This window comes from Anopheles arabiensis, chromosome 2, assembly GCF_016920715.1.
Source record: "Anopheles arabiensis isolate DONGOLA chromosome 2, AaraD3, whole genome shotgun sequence".
Classification (NCBI taxonomy): domain Eukaryota; kingdom Metazoa; phylum Arthropoda; class Insecta; order Diptera; family Culicidae; genus Anopheles; species Anopheles arabiensis.
The window spans coordinates 29,051,797-29,072,158 of record NC_053517.1 but is presented as its reverse complement, the minus strand read 5'-3'; the positions used below and the strand labels follow the sequence as shown (position 1 = coordinate 29,072,158).

Genomic DNA, 20,362 nt, shown 5'->3' with positions numbered 1-20,362 from the left:
GGTCTCCAACTGGAGATTGCTGTCGAACAACTTCATGGTGGGGCATGAATCGACATACTCATAACATGCCAGCCATCGTATCCTGCCAGCCTTCGCCACCATCAGCAGTGGCGGATCTAACGGTAGGCGGACTAGGCGGTCGCCTGGGGCCCCGCCGATTTAGGGGCCCCATAGATCGCCATTCTATAGTATGCCGTATGGACAGAGTATTAGCGACAAGGGCCCCCGGAAGGATGACTGTTGGGGCCCCGAGACTGGCGAATCATTTGCACCCCCCCCCCCCCCTTCAGCAAAAATTTTAGAGCCTGTTACTGATGGTCGAAGGGGGCCCCGACGGCATTTCAAGTTTACTGTTCAATCTCCCAACAGCATGTTTAGCGCCGCTAACACCCCCCCTAACAACATTTACCATTTACAGGGGGCCTCAACTCGTCTTTCCGCCTAGGGCCCTCGCTACCCTTGATCCGCCACTGACCATCAGGATGATCGTGGTTCATCATTCTCCTCCAGACACCATGCTCGAACACACCGCAAAATCCCCTGCACACTGCGTCTCCGGATTTCGCTGGTGATGTCGTAGTCCAAATAACGATCGTCCCGAGATAGCAGAACTCCTTCTCTATCTCGAGATTGTCGCCCTCGCCAATACACTACTTCCCAGATGGTCTGAGTCTACGGCATGCAGGTACTTCGTCTTCGTCGCATTGGTTCTCAATCAAATTCTTGCAGCTTCCCGTTTGATTCGGGTACGTGTACGCCTCACACACCGTCACGGTTGTCCTGCCGATGATGTCGATGTCATCCGCGAAGCCGAGAAATTAGAGAGACCGGTAGAGGATCGTGCCATGGATGTCGTTGTCTAGACCCGCGCTTCGAATGACACCTGTGAGATTCGAACAGTTCCGACATCAAGTTAGATACTCAATACTTCCGAATGCAAGGTGACTTGCACTGCACCCCGTTCGTGGTGGTCTCTACGGCCGATCAACGTCCCAGGGAAGTGGTACCGCTGCATGATGTCCATAGCTCTTCCCGCCGCCTTGAAGTCGATGAACAGGTGGGGTGCGTAGGGATCTGGGCGCTCTCGGCACATCTGGAGGATCGGCAAAAATGCGGTCTGTGGTGGATTTGCTTCCGATTAGACTGGGAATGTGCCTTAAAGGTCATATCCAGTACCATGGTCGCGTCCGTGAGGCTACGAGATGCTACGTCCAATCCGGAAGTCACGCATGCGCAGACCATGTGCGTCTTAGACGGCCAAAACAGGACCCTCACTCGTTTTCCACGATCGCTGCTCGCATTTTCCGTTCGATTTCGCGTGAAAATCGCGCCAATTCGTTTCGACCACGTGTCGCGGCCAACCGTCAAAATTGCAACAACAAATTTTTTGAATCCGATCGTGAAATTTGAATTTTTCCGACTCCCGCCACACGCGACCGTTGAAAATTTTGTAATTTTCGCTGTTCAAGCGGAATTCGTCCAATTTGCTAGTAATTCGTAATTTTTTCGTGCTTTGTGTAAATTATTCTAACGAAAAGCAGCAATTTTGCGTAATTTTTCATGTTTTTTTTGTAATTTTCGTAATTTTTGCGAAAAAAAATAATTTTCTCATTTTCCCAACATCTCCGTCCGACGACCCACCACTAGGCACCATGGAGCGTTAGCGCTGTTGTTGTGGTGTGGCGGCGCTCGGTACTACTGCGCAAGACAGCTGATTGTCAAAATCGCTGCGTGTGTCTGTTGTTGTCGTGCGTGTGGGGGGGCTGCCAAACAGGTTTCGTTCGTACGGGGCTGGCCGCGTTTTGCGTCGCTAATTTCACGTGTGCCCGGTGCTGCAGTCGTGATCGCTGGTGCCCGAACGGGAAGTGCAAGTGCAGTGTGCGAAGTGAATGCGCCTTCGGTTCCGGAAAGCCCGTGCCCCCCGTGGGTCCGGTTTTGTTGATAAGCTTCGTTGGCTGTGTGTGTCTCCATTTGTGTCCCGCAGGCACGACCCGTACGACGACTCGAGAGACAGGCAGACAGGTGAGGGATCGCGACCGCGAGCACGGAGGAGACCGGAATAGTAAAAGTGCTTTGCTTCTCTACCGGCTTAACCTTCCCCACCGAGCGGCCGAGAGGTCGGAATCAGCTGGAGGTGGTCGGAAGCGGGAGAGAAATGGTAATTTACTTTCACTTTCCGAATGGTGTGCCAGCCGTTTCGGGGTTCCCTTGCTTTTTTCTGTGTGTGTGTGTGACGGGGTAGCGGATTGGGACCCCTTCCGTGGTGTCTGTTTCTTTCGGATGTGTGAGCTAAAGCGGCGAGAGGGATGCCACTCCCGGGCTTGGTAAAAGGGCACGCCGGCATCGCCGTGAAAGCTCGCTCAAAAACCTGTGCCGCCTGTGCGCGAAACCAGGAAAGAAACTGCATCCGAAGGGAAGAATAGGCGAATCAGTGCATCAGGGTGCACTTGTTGCACTTTCGCGCAACCGTTGCGCTGCCCCTTTTGTGCAATGTAGCAATTATTGGGTCCTGCAACTTGCATCACGATCAGCAGCATCGCCGCCATCGTGTGCAAGAACGTCGTCATCGATGGGATGCCGTAGCGTTTCATCCCGAACGATCGTTACTCACAATATGTAAAGTCAACGATCAAACCGTCGGGCCCTTCTGCACCGATATGGGCGGGCTGGAAAAAGGGCCAACCGATCCACACTCAATCACGGTCATCAGAAGCGGAGGCCCTCCCCGTTGTTACGTGATTATCATGAAGACACCCGAACGGGAATGATGTTGCAACCCGAAACGATGCAGTTTGCTTGATACGGATCGAGTGGTTGCCGGTATCTCATAATCCTGAATTATAGTCCGCATCAGGCCTCACTGGAAGGTTCATTACGAAGGCGCGGTTACGAAAACCAAATGGAAGGTTTTTACCGAAAACGAAGCACAGTGTCAGTTTGGTTTAAGTATTGCCATTCTTGGTGGTCATTTAAAACCTGTTGCTCGTCCGCCAAGATCCACTTCAGCACCAAATGATTCTTACGATGGCTTCACATCGACCGAAGGAACCAAACCAGCCATGAAATAAGAGGCTCAGTGAGGCCACATCCATTACAGCGGTGGGTGTTTTTGCACAACCAAAAGAAGGAAAAAACAAGAGCACGCAAATGACGTAAGCGCCTCAAACAACACACACGAACTGTGTATTCCTCCCGCAGGCCAGGCCAGGCCTGGCGGTACGTACGTACGCACGGCGGCATCAGGCGGTTTGGGTTTGTTTATTTGTTTGCCAGACTCTCTTGCCTGGCCGGGCAGTTGGCGTGTACCGTCTTGTGGGCACGTTTGCCGTGGGTCTGAAATGCGCATATTATTTACGGATCGCGTGTGAGCGGCTTACCAACAGACGAGTTTTTCAGAAACCGTACCAGAAGCACGACCAAACGTGGTACAAATCGAAAGGAGGGTACTTTAGGATTGGAACTTCGCGTATCGATAGGTGACTCAATTGGCATGGATTCGCCACCCATGAGTGTTTGTGGTTATTTTATTGATAATGATCATTTAGCGCAGTAAGCGATAGAGCAAATCGAAAAAAAAAACATTCGCCATTCGAAAATCGGTCCGTTACTGATAATAATGTTTGACCTGACCCACATGCCACCCCGGCACACACTGGAGCGATTCGTCGGCCTTTAATTATCACCACTGGTGGCAGCAGATGGACAACCCAAACAACGTACCTACAGTGGAATGCTTTCTGCTTGTTCCGTTCTGAGCAAAGAACTTCATCTTGAACATCGCGTTTGGACAGTGTTCAAGGTGGGACACAACACACTCAACCACACAAAGCCACCAGACCAGGCGTCGATGCGAAAAATCCCCTTCGTGGTGCGTTTCTGTTCACGTACACGTACGCTGCGCTGCAGGTTAGGTGCAGTTGTCCACTTCCGGGACGGTTCCGCCGGCGACAGACAACGATGGGGGAGGTGCGGTGCGAGGTCACGTGTACGGTGATAATTGTACAGCAAACGGTTAAACGAAGGCCGCGTGGCGGAAGGGTGTGCTACGCTGCAAATCGGCGTCGTTGGGAGCGGAGCGAACGTTGGAAAGCGAACGGAACAAAGAGGCAAACCATCACCACCGCACGGTTGGTGTGATTTTATTTTTCAACCTTGAATCGTCAAAGGTTGAGCCGAATGCATCTTGGAGATTATATCACCGTGTGTTGTCGGCAGAGGAGCGGAAGGACCGACCGAACGACGGCAGTGCTATCTTCACGCGTTCGATCGGTTCCGGCCGTACACGGTTGTTGCCGGTTGGGGCCAGAAGCACCGGATGAGTTTGATTTATTGAAGCGCTTATTTATGGTGGCGTGATTTTAGCGACTAGACGGGTGTTGGCTATTGCAGGCTGCCGGAGGTGTATCTCGTTTATTGGTAAACACTGCTTTATTGACAGTGTGCATTAGCAGTTTGAAGGATGAACTCAAGTGCGAACAATATTCGATTAATTCTTTACAGGGGAAAGAGAATTTACAAAAACGCTTAACGACCCTCCACTGCTCCAGAGTAATGAGAAGCAACGTGGCATACTTCACGAAACTCATTCTGACCACAACCAATTGAAACCGCTCGGAATGGTAGAAACAGGTCTTGAAAGTCACCAAACATGGTCCCCACTCCCCCTGTTTTTTTTTTGGACAGCATCATACGACAAATGGCCACAGTCTCTGCTGCCGTCATGCGATGGCACTCGCTTTGAGGTGGCGCAATTTTTAAACCCACCGCTTTGCACCGTCGCCGTCTTCGATCGGTTGTGGCCGGCAGCACAACGCACTATACTCGTCGTCATTGGCGTCATCGTTTGGAATGGATTTTTCAAACATCGATGCAAAACCCGCCGCGCGTGTTTGCCGTGTGCCGCGTGCGCCCCGCGCGACAACCTTCGCAGACCGATTGGCGGGATCCCCTCCCTCCCCCCGTCCTCGTCATGTTAATCCGCTTCCCAGTGTTGCGCTTACCAATGTGGCCTGGGCGCATGTATCGGCTACCCGAAGTACGTGCTGGATTGTGGTTTGAAAGTTACGATTAAGGCGAACGTTTTAGGGAGGGAGGGTGTTGTTTTTTTGTTGTCGTTGTCTTTTTGTTCACCTCTCCTTCGCTTTTCTGGTGGCTCCAGCGTTGTCCAGCGCTTTATAAAAAAAAAAAGTTAAACTAATCCGGGGCGCAGGCTTCAGGTGTTAGAATTGCTACAAAATCATTCTACTTTATAGGACAATCATAAAGCGAAGCTTTGCGAAGCTACAAACTTACCAAATGCATGCACAATGACCGGGGGTTTCTCTTCAAATGGTGCATCAAGCTACCGTTTCGTACCTGGGCACATGCTCGCGCTCCCGATAAATGCATTTTTTTGTTGTTGCTCTTGTCAGACGACCTGGTGGTGGTTACTCTGTCATTTTTTGTTTGTTTGCTCCCCTCTATTGGAGCGGTACGTGTTCGCGGACCGGCATGCGCCTTCGCGCTGTTCGTTTGTATTCTGACAATTCGCGTCTATTTCAAATCACGCCAGCAGCAGCGGCCACGTGCAGCCCTTTCCGCCCCACCGGTTCAACTCCTGCCGAACTAGTTTGGGGGGGGGGGGGGTAGTTAGCACGATAAGGGGAACCACATACCACTATCAAACCCGTGTCACACGCATACTGGAAAGGGAATTTCGCTCACTGGCAAATGCACAATGGCGGCAATTAAAGCTGGTTTCTATTACGTTACAAGATGCGCGCAGGGCAGTAGTGGAGGCGAGGGGAACCGTTTGCCGATGCACCGCGTGTGTGTGTGTGTGTTTATGCAAAAGGGTAGCAGTTCTTTTTTCTGCGTTTGTGTTTCGCTTTCCGCGAATCGCTTGATTGCCATCGGGTGGTGGTGTGGTGTGCGATGGTGGTGGATGTGATTTGTCGGTTTGTTTGTTTGTGTTTCTATTCCGGCCTTATCGCTACGGTACGGTGTGTGGGGTGCATCGTTTTGTGGTGGCTTTTGCAATTGATCAATGGTGGATTGATTCGTTTGTGGAAAAGGTGGCAGTTTGACAGGGTCGCATTTGTCCCTCTGATGTGTGTTTCTGTTCATGATGTTTGATACGAAATTATTAAAAAAAAAACTTTGGAAAATTTGTACAGACAGTTTTCGAGATACGGGATACCTCTTATAAGCGGATTGGGTGATATGCTGTTCTTTTAAGTTATTATAGCAAATTGTACCATCAATTGTCAAATACAAAATAAATGTAATTTTCGTCGAACATTAAAAAAAAAGGTTCAAAATTGTGATCTTCTGTCAAACTAATATCATATTACTAGTTTTGAGGCTGCATAACACCGCCACAAGCAAAATTACACGACAATTAAGCTAATTGTAAATTTTGGAGTAAAAAATCGATTAAACAGTCGCTAAATTCAAATCAACAGATATGTTAGTAGTAGTAGTATAGTAGTGAATGTGTGGCAGAATAAAAGTCGCTTATAAATTGAACTGTACGAAGAACATCTCCCCAACGAGATTCGAACTCAGTATTTATCGTGTGCTTACCCGAAGACTTTACCACGGTACTATGTGCCCTGCTCAGTTTAGACGCGCTTGAATGCCATTATCAAGCGGCGAAGCTGTATCTGAATGTGGGTTAAATGAATTCTCTTTCCAGCTTTCGGTTGTAGCAAGTTTTGTTTGAATCATCGTTTGCCGTTTTTCGTGTTCCAAAAAGTTGCCAACGCAGGAATGCAGTTTTTTTGTGTGTGTTGGTTTTCGTTTTCTATTTTCTCGCACCGAATACATTTAACCCTGAACTACTGCCGCACGGTTGGGCGCCGCTTCCTTATTAACGTTTCCAGTGAGTGTTGACCCTGAGCTGGTTCGGCTGAAATCCATAAAATTAGTTTTGCAAATGCTGTTTCACTTCTGCTGCATCGGTCCATCGGTTAAACGAAAACGTTCCTGTGGTGTTTTCTTTTCAGTTTGTTTGTTGTTTATTAATCGTCTTATTTCTTTATTCATTTCTTTATTTGGGGACTCTCTTTCGAGACGCATCTGCTTGTTTTTGTGTGCTGGTGTAATCCTCCTGCCGAATTGGATACTCACCGGGGCCGGGGCCGGCCTGACGGGCTGACCAAACCGCTTCACGCGATTTCACTTTTCTTTACCGTCCTCTACATCCCCGCTCCGTCCCATAGTCGAAAAAGGGAAGGGGATTTTTGTGGTGTGACATTTTTTTCTTCTTCTGTTTATTTCTTAATGTCTCTCGAAGGACGTTTGCGCGAGATGTGAGGCAGTGGCAGAAACAATCTCCTATTTGTGAATGTTGTTGTTGTTGTTGTTGTTTGTGAATGTATACTGCCAGAGCCACCGCGGTGCAATCGGAGAGCCACTCGACAACGCTCCGAAAAGAGTAGTGTTCTCTTTTCGGTGAAGGGCCTGAGAGCGTCCCTGAGGGCTAGTTCGTCGTTTTGAGCACGAGTTGTGTGGGGGGGAAGAAAGTGGGCGATGGTTCGGATTTTGCTTTTGTAGTTTCTTCACAGGAAGCTGTATCGATACTGGTCGATTATCAAACGTTATCGTGCTCTGCTGTTGCGGCCGATTGCGTGAGGGGTTTGTAGCCACCTTATCCAACGAATGGTTTGTGCAACCGACATGCCTTCACAAAACTCACCGGTTGGTTAATCAAGATTCGGACCCCAGGTCGCCCACGAATTCCCATTCCCACTGTCGCGGTGAACCGCCTTCCGAGAGCAAAATTGTGCGTGTACTACGCGCTCTTCTCTCATTCTCTCTCTCTCCCTTTATCTGCGATGATGTTCATTCCTCGGGCGTTTGCGTGCGCGTTTGCGAAAGCTTCATCGCGCCTCGTGGGTTCGGGTTTTCGTGCCTCGAAGTCGTCGGCCGCGGTCGTGTACCGTTCGTTTTGCGTTCATTTCACACTGGCCACAACACCACGGGGCCACGAGCAACGACAGTCTCGGGTCGGGTTTTGGGGGCGGCATTCGGGTGGCTCAGCAGCAGCTGTTTTTTGGAGCTGGGCAGCAGGTTCGCTATGCCGCGCCGTGTTCACGCATTCATTCAGTGTTGGAACGCGTTCCGGTGCGGACACGGTGTGTCGAAGACGATCGACAACGGCGATAAACGGACGAACGAACGCGAGCTCGCGGTAGTGTGTTTTTTTTTTCGGTTTGTGTGTTGCGTTTACCTCGGGGGTGAGTGCGTGTTGCGTACCGCAAGTTGATTCCCCTCCCCCTGGTTGGTGTTGCGTATGTAGCGCACCTTATACCTTGTGCTCCCTCCCCCCGCATCGGCTCGAGACAACTTTTCCCTTCCGGTTCTTAGCTGCCCGGAGAAGCGGAAATCGTGTGTCGCTTAATCTGATCGGCGGGTGTTGGAAAAGAAAAGTGTAAGTCCCTGTGTTCCAACACTACCCTTTGTGCGTTGCTCTGTGTGTGTGTGCGTGTGTATTAGTGGTCAGCGCGAGGCCCTAACCCCAAAATTCATCCCTTCCGCTGTTGTTGCACGGTGAATTCCGCGGGTTGGCAATTCGTACTTCTTCGTACCACTCGCAATGTACGTGTTTTTTTGCATTTGCCCCACGAACACGAACGAACGCCGTCCCTCCCGTCAATCTCGCTGGCTGGGCATTCTTTTCCCCACGTCGTGCCGCCATCGGTGGTTGTCGAAGATGTTGTTGTTGTTGTTGTTGTCTGGCCAGTTCAGATCAACTGCTGCTACCTTGTTGATCACCTTCGGGGTCGGTGTCTGTCTCTCCGCCGCGACTCTTCGCTCACAACAGCCCCCCCCCCCCATTCAGCTCTTCAGCGTTTTTGCTGCTGCTGCTGTTGCGTTCACTGGGCCTGGGCTGCGAGGGCACATGAATTGTTGCGCAAAGCTTACCCACTCGGTTGGAACTACGTTCAATCGGGTTTGTGTGTCTCTGTGTGTGTGAGTGTTCGTATGCGAGCGTGATTTGATCCGATCACGGGTTAAATATGTCCAGCAGAAGTGGACAGTCTCAACGCAACCATAAAGCGATGTAATAATCGGCCAGCAGCTCCCAGCCATCTGCGCCCCTCCTGACAACAAACCGCCACCCCACAGCATCAATCCAGTGGCTATGTGTGTGTGCGTGGTTTTTCTGCCATTTTTACGTCAAATGGAACAATAATTTCATCACGCTTTTGTTCGTTAACAGTGCCTAGTTTAGGGTATCTCTATGTACATGTGTATCTGTGTGTGTGTGTGTGTGCGCGCAAAAGAAACAAAAGTGTGCGAATTGTGTTGAGCAAAACAGAAACAAAAAAAAAAAATAAACATTAGAAATTGAAGCATAAAAAACTCCCATGCCAATTGTGGGGACCGGTCGGGGTGTGTGTGTGTGTGTGGGCGTTGAAAATTAAAACAACCCACCGGAACCGGAACCCTGCGATTACGCTTCCCACCAGCCCAGCCGCTGCTGCCGGTGGCTTTGTGTGTGGCTGGTGTTTCTCGCATATTTTCCCTCCCGCCCGAGGAAGAGGGAGCAAGAAGAAGAAAAAAAAAGCGATCCTTTCCACCTCACCTATATTGTCCAGGTATTCTGGTAGGACGTTTTTCCCAACAAACATACAAAAAAATGCTTGTCCAATTTTCACTAGACCCCGATCTGTTGGGTTTGTGCTTTTTTGTTCTCTTCTTGTTGGCCCCATCGCCCTCGATTGATTGTGGCTACCTGTTATTGTGTGCGTGTGTGTGCTTTTCTCTATGCGATATGGTTTTTGTTTCATTTTGTGCGCAAATTTTGTTGTGCCGGGGCACGGGGGATAAGGTTTGCAAATATTATTAGGGATACGGGTGTTTTCGGTTAGAGAAGTAGCCCACACAAACCAAAAAATCCTCCTGTTTCTGTCTCTCTTGCACGCACACAAGCATCGGCAAAAGGATTTGGCTCATCCACCGGCAATAGAGCTAAAGCTGTGCAGCTTTAGTCACGGACACAGCACACTGGCAATTCTCGTGTGCGTTTTATTTCATGCTTCCCGGGAGAAGTATTCCAGCACCGGCCGATGGCAGCGGGCGTGGAGTTTGGGTTTGGGTTGGGTTAGGTCTGTGCTTTTTTTTCATTTTGTCTGTTGTTTCGTACTTGGCAGACAGGACCAGAAAACGGAACCTTCCAGGGGGACGTGTATGCGTGTCAGTGTATGTGTGTGTATATATGTCTGCTATGCTGCAACCGCTCTGTTGTAGGCGTTTCAATCGTCCTTTTTGGGATAGATTGTTTTCGTAGCCTCTTTCTTTTTGCTCACCAAGCAGCTCCAGCAGTCCCAAGCAGCTAAGATCCTGGAACCACTGCCACTGCTGCAGTGATTTCATCATCCGGCACCTTTTTGGTTTGGTTAGGATTCCCCCCTCCCCCTGCCCTCCCCTCCTGGTACGTCCGATTGCAAATCTCGCAAGCCCGTCGCGCCCGCAACTCGGTGTCTCGGTGCGTATTGCGTGTCCCGGGCGAAACGAAACGACCCTTATCAAAGGCGCGTGTGAGGTGGACGAAATTGGACGACACCGGGAAAAATATTGGCCTATTGGTGGATAGGTGTTGCAGGCAAACGGGGCAAGAAGCTTTGCGAACGGAAATCAGGCGGCTGCTTCTGTGTGCGTGGGTCGTTGTGTGCAAGCAGTTGGGAAGGTTTGAAGTGCCAGGCCAGGAAAGGACAACAAATAATTCAGTGTTGAATGTTTCCGTTTTTGTTTGGCGAAGAAGTGAAGGTTTGTGTGAGTGACGCTGGTGAGGAGAGAGAGAGAGAGACGACGCAGAGAAACAAACGTGTATGTGTGTGGGTTTGCTGAGTGGGTTAGGCTTTTAAGAGTTTGTTTCTTTGAGTCATAGCAATACCATACCGGCAAAGGATCGGTTTGTATTCTACAACCGGCTCATCGTGTTCTTGAGTTGCAGCAAACCCCCCCCTGGGGGGTACACAATGGCGATGATGTCATGCCGTTGATGCATTGGGTGTACATTGGATTTTGTTCGCAACATGAAAATCGCTTCGGCATGAAATTGCGCTTTTGTGGTCAACTTTAATAATTCAATTTGTCTTGATGTGAGGGCCTTGTATTAGTGTGTATGTCTGTCCCAAACAAAGGTTTGTACAAAGAATTTTACCTTCAAATTTATTAGACTTTATGTCATCGGCCGGTACACTGTTTCGATTGTGGTTGGAAAGACGTTAAAACTAATCTCTCATTGCCGAATGTTTAATGATCTTCCTATAAGAGCTTTCTAAAATCTAATATAAATCACACACTTTTCGGAAAGCTCCCAAAGTCGATTGAAACAAAACAGTAATTTCAATTTGAGACCACCTTAAAGTACTCTTTCGGAGCAACTAAAACTTCCTGTTGGGACACGTTTTGGGCAACAATAAGCGATTAGCACCGCTGCTGGTTTGTTTAGCTGCTCGCTCTCGATCCCTGTTCCTAAAAAAAGGGGTCCGTATCTTACTGTGGCCAGCACGGTTTGTGCTGTTGATTCCAACGCTGATTAAGTCAGCTGAGACACCCATCTCGGTGTGCTAAAAACCCGCCCCCGGGGGTTCTCGCCAACATTGGGACAAACGCAAACTTTTTCCATTTAAAAGCAACTCATGATTATGTGACAGTTCTTTCGTTCCCGCGTTTGGAAGTTGTGCTGCTGGGCGTTTTATATTTAACATCCACTTTGTTTCTTTTCCATTTCCAGAATAAAGAGCACTGAGACTGAGAGGCAACAGTTGCGGTCGTTCGGTGTGCGTAATTTTGGGTCGCGTGACGACGGTGACGTGTGCAAGGAGAAGTAGCAGATGACGCATAGAAATCATTCGCAATCGCTAGAATCCGTCATTCGACCCCGTGCGTGTGTGTACCGTTAAAGTGTGCGTTATAAATGGTGTGAGCTCTTACCCCGCCGGTGGGCTTTTGCTTTTGGTTGTTGCCATTGCGAAGAGGCAGATGCTCAAAAGCGACCCGCACGCGTCACTCCGTCGGGTGGGAATTTAAAGTTGTGCAGTGGAAAATTTGGCCGAAAAGGCCTACGCGTCGTAAAGTTCTTGCAAGTGGAAAGCTGAAGTGATTGAAGAAATACTCGAGCATTAAAATAGTAAAAGAAAAGGTGAATTGTGAGCTTGTATTTGTGCGTGACCGGGCGCGAATGCACAAGCTCCTCTCTAGCTTCCAACGAGTACGTTGGTTTAGCTTAGTACGTGTACGTGAAGATACGTGCGCTTCAAATTTCACCTAAGTGTCAATTTTAAAGGTACCGTACCTGCTTTGATCTAGCTCGTTGCAGTGAAGCGTCTTAAAAAAAACCTCCGAAAGCTTCATATATTCAAACGCCGTCTGTCGCGGAGTGTCAGTTGCAGAATTGCCGTTTTGCCAACGCACCAATAAGAACAGGTAAGTTTGAGCCATTGTTCAGTGTAACGTGATGACGAGGCGTACGCTGGAGGAGAAGCACATTAAATAGAAAAAGGTAGACACTTTGCGCTTCCAAAAATGATTAATGAGATCTTTGTAGAATTGGCGTGTGAATGGTTTTGGGGATTATGTTTAGCGTTTCTCGAGATGGATTGGGGATAATAGGCATCAATATCCGGAGCCTATTCCGACTCTGCAAACGATTCCGATTCCAGAGCTGATTCCGGAGCCAACTCCTCACAATATGGAATCACAATCGGCTCTGGAATCAGAATCAGTACTGGCACCGAAATCAAAATTATTTCTGGAATTGGATCTTCATGCGAATCGTTTAGATTCTTTGCAGATAGCAATACAATCGTAGCAGCATATGAATCAAACGCCTATTCTCATGGAGACGCTGATATTGATTTCGATTTCGGAGCCAATTCCAACTCCGGAGCCGATTCCGCAATCGATTCCAAAAACTGATTCCGCATCTACTACTCGGATTCGCTTCCAACGAAAACTTCATTTTTCCCATCACTAGTGGATAAAGCATTGATGAGGTTGAAAAAGTTAAGGAGCTTTGCTTTTGATAATCATTAATCTAACCGGGAAACATTCTGCATTTAGTCTGTAGGTAAAATAATGACAAAATCAGAGAAAATGTTGGAGCTTAATTATTGTTTTGAAAAGCATTCATTTTATTTCATTGCTGAAAGATATTTGTAATTCTTGTTAAGATTATTCACCACAGGCTCTAGCAAGTGAATATTACTTCATGAATAACAACCTACAAACATATTTCTGATCGTCGCAATCCCATTTGCTTCGATGTATCCGGTCCTCTTTGTTCACCTTTCAAACCTGTCCAGCATTGAGACACCATTTAACGCATCTTGTAAGCGCGAAGATACAAGCTGCTCAAATCCATCGGTACAAGCCCAAACACAAATCCATCATCATGACATTAATCACTCACCTGTGTGACATGTCGTTTGGCCGCTTTCGGGGTTGTGCGTGGGCCACCGCCCGTCCGAGTTTGGTCCATTTGTTTTTGCCCCACACAGCTCCTTCCACCTCTTGTTAGCGTAATTTTTTAACAACGCATCATGTGCCGTTTCACGATGAACGCCGGTGTGATGCAACCGGACCGATGCCAATTCACGATCATCTTGCTCTGGGGGTTTGTGCGGTAATACGCGAGCCGCCGAGTCCGGGTGACTGGGTGAAGCAAAAGCTTGTTTGCGCTTGGTTGCACGCAATCGAAACACAACGCACGATAACGCACATACCGGTCGGTTTCGTTTTTCACCTACCGTGGTGCCCACTTTTCTTATCGGAGTGATCGAGTTTCGAAGATGTTCGCCACCACCACCATGCGATTGACGGAAATTACGGCCCGGCCGAAGGAAATTACGCATGACTGCATTCGGGGGTTTCGATTTCAGCTAGAGTCTGCTCTCGATTTTTAAAAGCAGCTTTTGCATTTGCACCGTGTGTGGGTCGGTTGGCCGATCAACAGCTGCTGCTGCACGAATTCGGGGTGGAAGAAGGTGGTCGTGTCTGTGCTGATTGGATGAGGTGGTTTTCGTAGACGAAGCGGCGACCATAAACACGTTACTTAACACACGCGCGGTGGATCTTGCTTTCTGCGTCGTAAAGTTTAAAAAAAAAAAACCGATCGGTGCGCATTTCCCTTTATTATGTTTCCTTCCCTAATCGTACGCTTTCATCGCCCTCGACTGCGTGCCCTACCGTGTGTTGTTGTATCAGTTGTGTGTTTTCGTTTTCCGCTCGGTTCCGACGCTTAAGAGGCGAACTATTTCACTTTGCACGTCCGGCAAAATGTGGAAATGTGCGTTTATAGGGCTCGCGACGCTGGGTTTGAGGTTTTAAGTTTTCACTTTTTAATTAGAAAAGCTTACTTTTTTTTATTCAGGATGGACTAAGGAAAAGCTTACTTAAATGAGTGAAATTCAAAAGAAAATGCACGGGGAAGAAAGTGAAGATCGATAATGGGATCATAAAAGAGAGCTTCGATTGAATACTTTTGATAGAAAGATTGGATGAAGGGTTGATAGAGAGCAAGGTTGATGTTTCCCTTTTGTAAGTTTCTCTCATTTTATGTTGAACAAGGCTGATATATAGTAAAAAGTTTTAAAAACTACTGTTGCGAAAGTCACTTAAGAAAAGGAAAAAAAATGTGGATATTTCTGCTGGGGAAAAATCACAAAATTAGTTTTTATTCCTTCCTTTGACTTTTGTGGTTATAAGAGGCCGAAGGCGCATCCTTCGGCTCTATTTATATTCTCTCCCCACCGCCATCGTAAACCGCGGTTACAAATGGAGGGCAGCTTAGCCCTATGCCCTATCCTGGTAAGCCGTCAGAAAAACCCTACAACAGTCACGAGCGTAAAAGATTTGTCAGGCTTTCTGTTTGTAAACAAACGCTGTTCACAACAACTACCCTTGTTCTGAATGTTTGACATGATTGTAATTTTATAGTTAGAATTAAACGATTTGAATGATTCCTGCGCTTCGTTCGTCGGTATTATTTCGTTATTTTCCGATAATCGAAAACCAATAAAACATTGTCAATGCAATAGCAACATTCCACGCCGTCCCCTTGAAATTGTCAGTCCAAATCGTGGACAGCAGTTTCATTTCACAGTAGGGAAAGGAATGTTAGTTTATGTACTGGGTGCGTTCGTGTTGGGAGGGTTTTATTTACAATAACGAATTTGTTTTATGAATATTTTACCCTTTCTACTGCATTCCCATACGAATAAAAAAAAACTCAACCAAAAAGCACAAGCGGTCGGTAAGGCTGTGTGCGTGCTATAGACATCCCTCGGTTTAGTACCGCAAAAAATGGCCACTTCGTTTGTTCAACTTTGACTGCGCTTTAAAAGAATCGAATCGGGAAAGCGGGAAATTGGAGCAAAAGGCATAAAAATCAAACTCCATCCAAAAAAAAAGACCTCTCGCCCAAACACGAAAATGTGAGCAGTCGGGTAGGGTAGAGGTGTGGTTGGAAAAATAAACAAGAATCCCGAATGATGGGTCGCACAGGAGAAGAAGAAGGAAAAAAAAACGACTTAACGGGTTGAGTTGTGCATTTTTCAGCTCGTTTGAACGTAAAATTTACACTAATCAGTAAACTTTGGTTGGTTGGTTGATTCACTTCACCGGTTCACCGTGTACAGCGTGGCGCTTTGTGCGCGAGCTTTTGACACACGAACCGTCCGCCGGCACGAGATAACCGACGGTGATCGTGATATGCGGAGAGTAGATTTTTTTTCTTCTCCTGATCGGGTTCCGCTTTTTCCGCTTCTTTCGAGATAAATTTTCCGATTTTTTTTTATTATTGCGGGGTTTTCCTGCTGCTGCCGGATGCCGTACTTTGCGAGCGATGCCCGGGGTACGCTGCTGTGTCAGGGGTTTTCCGGGTGTTTTTTTGTACTATGCGTTCCAGGCACGTGCCTTTGTTCGATGGTGATTGAATTTCGGTTGACAAACTTTGGGAAAACTATTGTGTGCGAAAAGTTGTTTGTTGCCTGTTTTTTTTTCGTTACGGTGTTTGGAAAAATAACTTTTTTCAAAATTTTATTATCATTTTCCATTGTGTGCTCTCTGTGTGCCCCGGGAAGCGTTTGCTGGACACGGTCAAATAGTGCTTTAATTAAATATTCGACATTTTTACGATAGAAAGTTTTTGTGTGAATGGTGATCAAAGTGCGCAAAATACATTTAATTATGCGAAAAATTCAATTAATGTTTACAAAAAGCAAAAAGACACAAACATAAATGCCGATTAATGTTTGACTTTATGGTTATTAATATTTGGTTTTATATCATATTTTCTTGTTCTATATTTATTTAAGTGATTATGTTGAGAATAATCTTCAAACAGCTTCTCGAACAACAAACCACAAAGCTAAACCAATGGTTTTGTATATTAAAAAGGGTGGTCACTTTGTAGAAGAAGTTTAAAGCAATGTTTTGGCACTGTTACACTATTTAGACATGTGTGAACACTCTGGAACGGACATTCAAGCATACTGTAAAAAGAAAAGGAATGATCAGCTTTAAAGCAAAAAGTCGTTAGAATGTGATTTTTTTTTGCTCTAAAAACGGTATTTTTGAAAACAAAAGAATCATTTGTACCTTATGAGTCAGTGCTACAGAAAAGCAAGAGCCAATAACCTTAGGACCGGCCGTTTAGCACAATGAAACTGTTTCATATTTCACTAACCATTGTGTATGTTTTTACTGAGCTCCCCCCTCCCCCCCCGCAACTCACGAAACCTTCCATAAATTTGGCCATAGCTTTATTACACCATTGAACCCCCATCCCCATCCGGCACACTGTTGCTGCGAGACGGCACACTGTTTCCTCGTCTGTTTGCTTATTACCACCCGTCTTGTGTTGCGGTTTTTGGCGGGTCAGTGTTTTCTCCCTTGATTAGCAAAACGGGGTCGCAGCAGAAAACGGGGCAAACTGAAACCGAGCTGCTAGAATTTAATTTACGCCACATCAAAACGTGTGTTTTTAATCGCTTGTGGTGTGTACCGTTTTTCGCATTTCTGTAGTTGGGGGGTTTTTCACCGTGTTTGAGTTTCTGCTCCTATTTGCTATAAAGAAACAAAGTGAAGCTAGAAAAAAACAAGAGGCACAACAGGAACATCGAAACGATGTTGGTTTTCCTCTCGATTTACTGCTTGCGTTTGAAGTGCATTCGATTTAGTTGTGTATGTGTGTGTGTGTGCTGGAAGTTTTCGCTTCCTTCCCCTGGCCGGTCCGTAGCAAAAGAACGCGCGACTGTCCAAACGCCAGTGGTCAGCTCAATTTACAGCGATCGGTGTGTTGGGAGGTGGTGCTGTTTGTTCGTTTGTTTTCCTCCTGCTCGCCGTCCGGTGTGCTCGAGCGCCGGCTCCTCACGAATGCTCGACACGTCCTGGCACGGTATTCTTGGCGCTTGGCATTCCTTTGGCACTTTGCTCCTGGTATGAGGAAACCAAATCATGATGTAAGATTTAAGACGCGCTGTGCGGTGGAAAGTTAGGTTTTTGCGTTTTGTTTCCCGTGTTGTTGTGATTTGATTCGAACTTTTTTGGCTTTGTGTGGAGTGTGAGGAGGTGGAGAGGGGGAGGGGGGGGGAGGGGGAAGAGAAGTATCAGAAACTGCGCCTGGAGTCGGTGGAGTTTGGCAAATGCCGGAGATTTGGAGCCCGCGAACCCCGAGGCGCTGGAAATTTTGAGTAGAAATTTCAAATAGCTACCGGCACACTGCATGATCGTTTGGTTTGTTTGGTTTCTGTGTTTTTTATGGTTTCACGTCTCCAGCATTAAATCGCATTAAAGCTTCGCGAAGCTCTGTGTGTATGTGTGTTGTGTGGGTTTCGCTTTTTTTCACCCTTGTCGTTGCTCCCGTGGCTTTCCGTGGCTCTGGTTACACAAGTGGAAAAATATATTTCCACTTTCCTTTGATCTGAGGTAACTGTACCAGCTGGAGGAGCTTCCGGCACACACACACAAGCAAACACATACACCCTGCCCCCTCTCCCTGAACGATTTGCCCTTAGGCAATGATGAAAAGTTGGCTTTCGCGAGGCAGCGGAAAGGAGCGAAAGATTTCATTTCCTCTCCCAAAAAAGGAAGAAAGTAAAAGTCTTATTGGAAGGATGTAAAACGAGAAAAAGAAAAAAGAAAAACTAAATCAAAAAAGGAAAAATTAGAACAAAAAGTCGTTTACGAGTTCAAGCTGAGCTGCTTCTGCTGGTGGCAAATGTACACTTTTTCCCCGTTCTCGATGCGCACCGTCATCCCTCCCCGTACACATGGGCTGTAAATAGCAACAGGAAACGGCAAAGAGACGGATATGTGAATGTGGCCGCGTCCCGGGTAAACCATCGGCGCCCGGGAAGAGCGTAATTTCGTTTTCGTTGGAAACTTTTCTACGTGCTCTCCGATAGCTTTACTTAGGTGCTTATGCTTCTAAGGCGCGTATAAGTGTGCGCTGTGCAGTCCGCTGTGTACAAAGTTTTCTGGTCGTGTTCTGTTTTTTTTTTTTTGCGGTGTGTTTGGTGGGTTAGATTTATTTGCGATTTAGTTTGTTTTATTTTGTCAGTTAAAGTGCGGATTAGTACGGTGGAAAAACTCGTGTGCTTAATCGTGTAAGGATGTATCGCACTACGTGATCGGATTGAAAGGAAGCAAAACTGATTTTTTCTTCGCTCTGCGCTGAGGTTGATGTTTCGTGTGTTGCGAGCGTTATTTAGTATCGTAAGAGAGAAAGATAGCTCAATGTGCTATGAAGAGAGATTTTGTTTGCACCTTTATGAAACAAATGAAACGAATTGGTTTCGAGCATCGCATGCACACCTCTCGGTAAAATGGATGCAGTGTTTGGATGCTTCCTCTGCAACACTAGTCGGTTTGAGTCGCAGCTGTTCGTGAAAATGCACCACAACCGACCTGCATGGGGGCGCTCTTCACGAACCACCGCTACTTGCTAGTCAAAGCGAACATACACACGTAGGGGTAGACCACTTCCTGGCCGGGTTGGTAAAATTTAAATGTAGTACACGTCCGACCGGTCCACAGCCCGGGCCACGACTGCACACGAACAGGCTAATTCCATTGCCCATTTTCCATTTTCCATTAGCAACCGCATCCGCACTGCCGACACAATTGTGTGGTGGTCCTCACGCAGAACGCAACCTCGCGCCTGGGAGAAGGGATGAATGCACAAAAGAAGGAAAAAAAAAAACGGACAGAAAACAAACCAACACCAATTGCGCACCGGTTTAGCGCGTCTGTGCGCGAGTGTTTGTATAAAAGGGGCGAGGGAAAATAACAGCATAACCCCAAACAGGTTGGCTAAAGAGCAGGAGGGGTTTGGTGGTGGAAACACTCCAAATGTGCAAACGCTAGCGTCCGCGTAGTCCGCGCTAGATGTGTGTGTGTGTGTAAGGGCATATGGTGGAAAATATTGCAAATAATGAAAAAAATAAAAATCCCCCACCAAACCCACACACAAAACTTGAGTGAAAGGTGAGTGGAGTAGAGATGGAAATGGAGCAAAAACACACACACAAACACACACACATCATGCACGACAGGGGTACCCCCGCCGACGGCTCTAACTTAAAACATGCGGAAGATGTTTTTGACCAATGTTGCCTATTTGTGCGTTTTCACTGGCTCGGGAGGTGAGTGTGCGGGTTTTCTTTTTCTTTTTTTTTAATTTTCACCCGTGGACGTTTGTGTTCCCACCATCAGGGATTGTTAGCATACTACAACACGCGCAAGTACACACGGTAAACACACACACACACACGTGGTTCTTTTACCCGAAAGTGGTCGGTCGGGCTTGTTCGGAGCGGGCTCAGCATGCGGTTGGTGCCTTTTTTATTATTGGCCTGGGTTCGTCGCTGCCGTTGTCGCAGATCCCTTGGTAGTTGTTTGCTTTTGGGAAGCTTTTTGTGTTCCCTTTATTAGCACCCTTCCTGAGCTCTGAGTTGGTTGTTCACGATGGGACGATTGCATTTTTGCACTGACACTGGCGCGGGAAACAGAAACTGACAGGGTTCGTCGCCTTGGTGAGCACGTTTTTTTTTCAAAGTGCCTAGAAATTGTCCCTACGTCAATTGGGATGCTAGGCACATTTGTTTGTAGGCGAGTGGTACGCCATTGGCGGCAGCTGCTTGTTGCAGGTGTGCCCGGCCTAAAACTACATGCAACCAACCAAACAAACAAAAAAAAAAAAGGTTGGTGTCTCTCCTAGGTGGCCAAACTGTGGCGCTAGCTGGACGACGGGTGTAGCAAAAAAGAGAGTGTGTTTGTAAACGACCGGTTGGCGATTGCCAATTACAGCAGAATGGAAAGCTGTTAGGCAGCAGCCGGCACTAACAACGGCATGGCAAAGGTCCAG

The 20,362-nt window shown here is 47.4% G+C and overlaps 1 protein-coding gene across 7 annotated transcripts in view; it reads left to right on the top strand.

Moving 5' to 3' along the window:
• Positions 1 to 1,745: 1,745 nt before the first annotated feature.
• Positions 1,746 to 20,362, top strand: part of LOC120898248 (furin-like protease 2) — a 186,477-nt gene continuing 167,860 nt past the window's right edge. For 2 of the 7 annotated variants that reach the window (XM_040303817.1, XM_040303826.1), the window contains exons 1-2: positions 8,033 to 8,413; positions 11,729 to 12,420. The gene's annotated coding sequence lies outside the window, so the exon portion shown is untranslated. The other 5 variants (XM_040303847.1, XM_040303857.1, XM_040303866.1 and 2 more) reach the window with 5 other exon arrangements.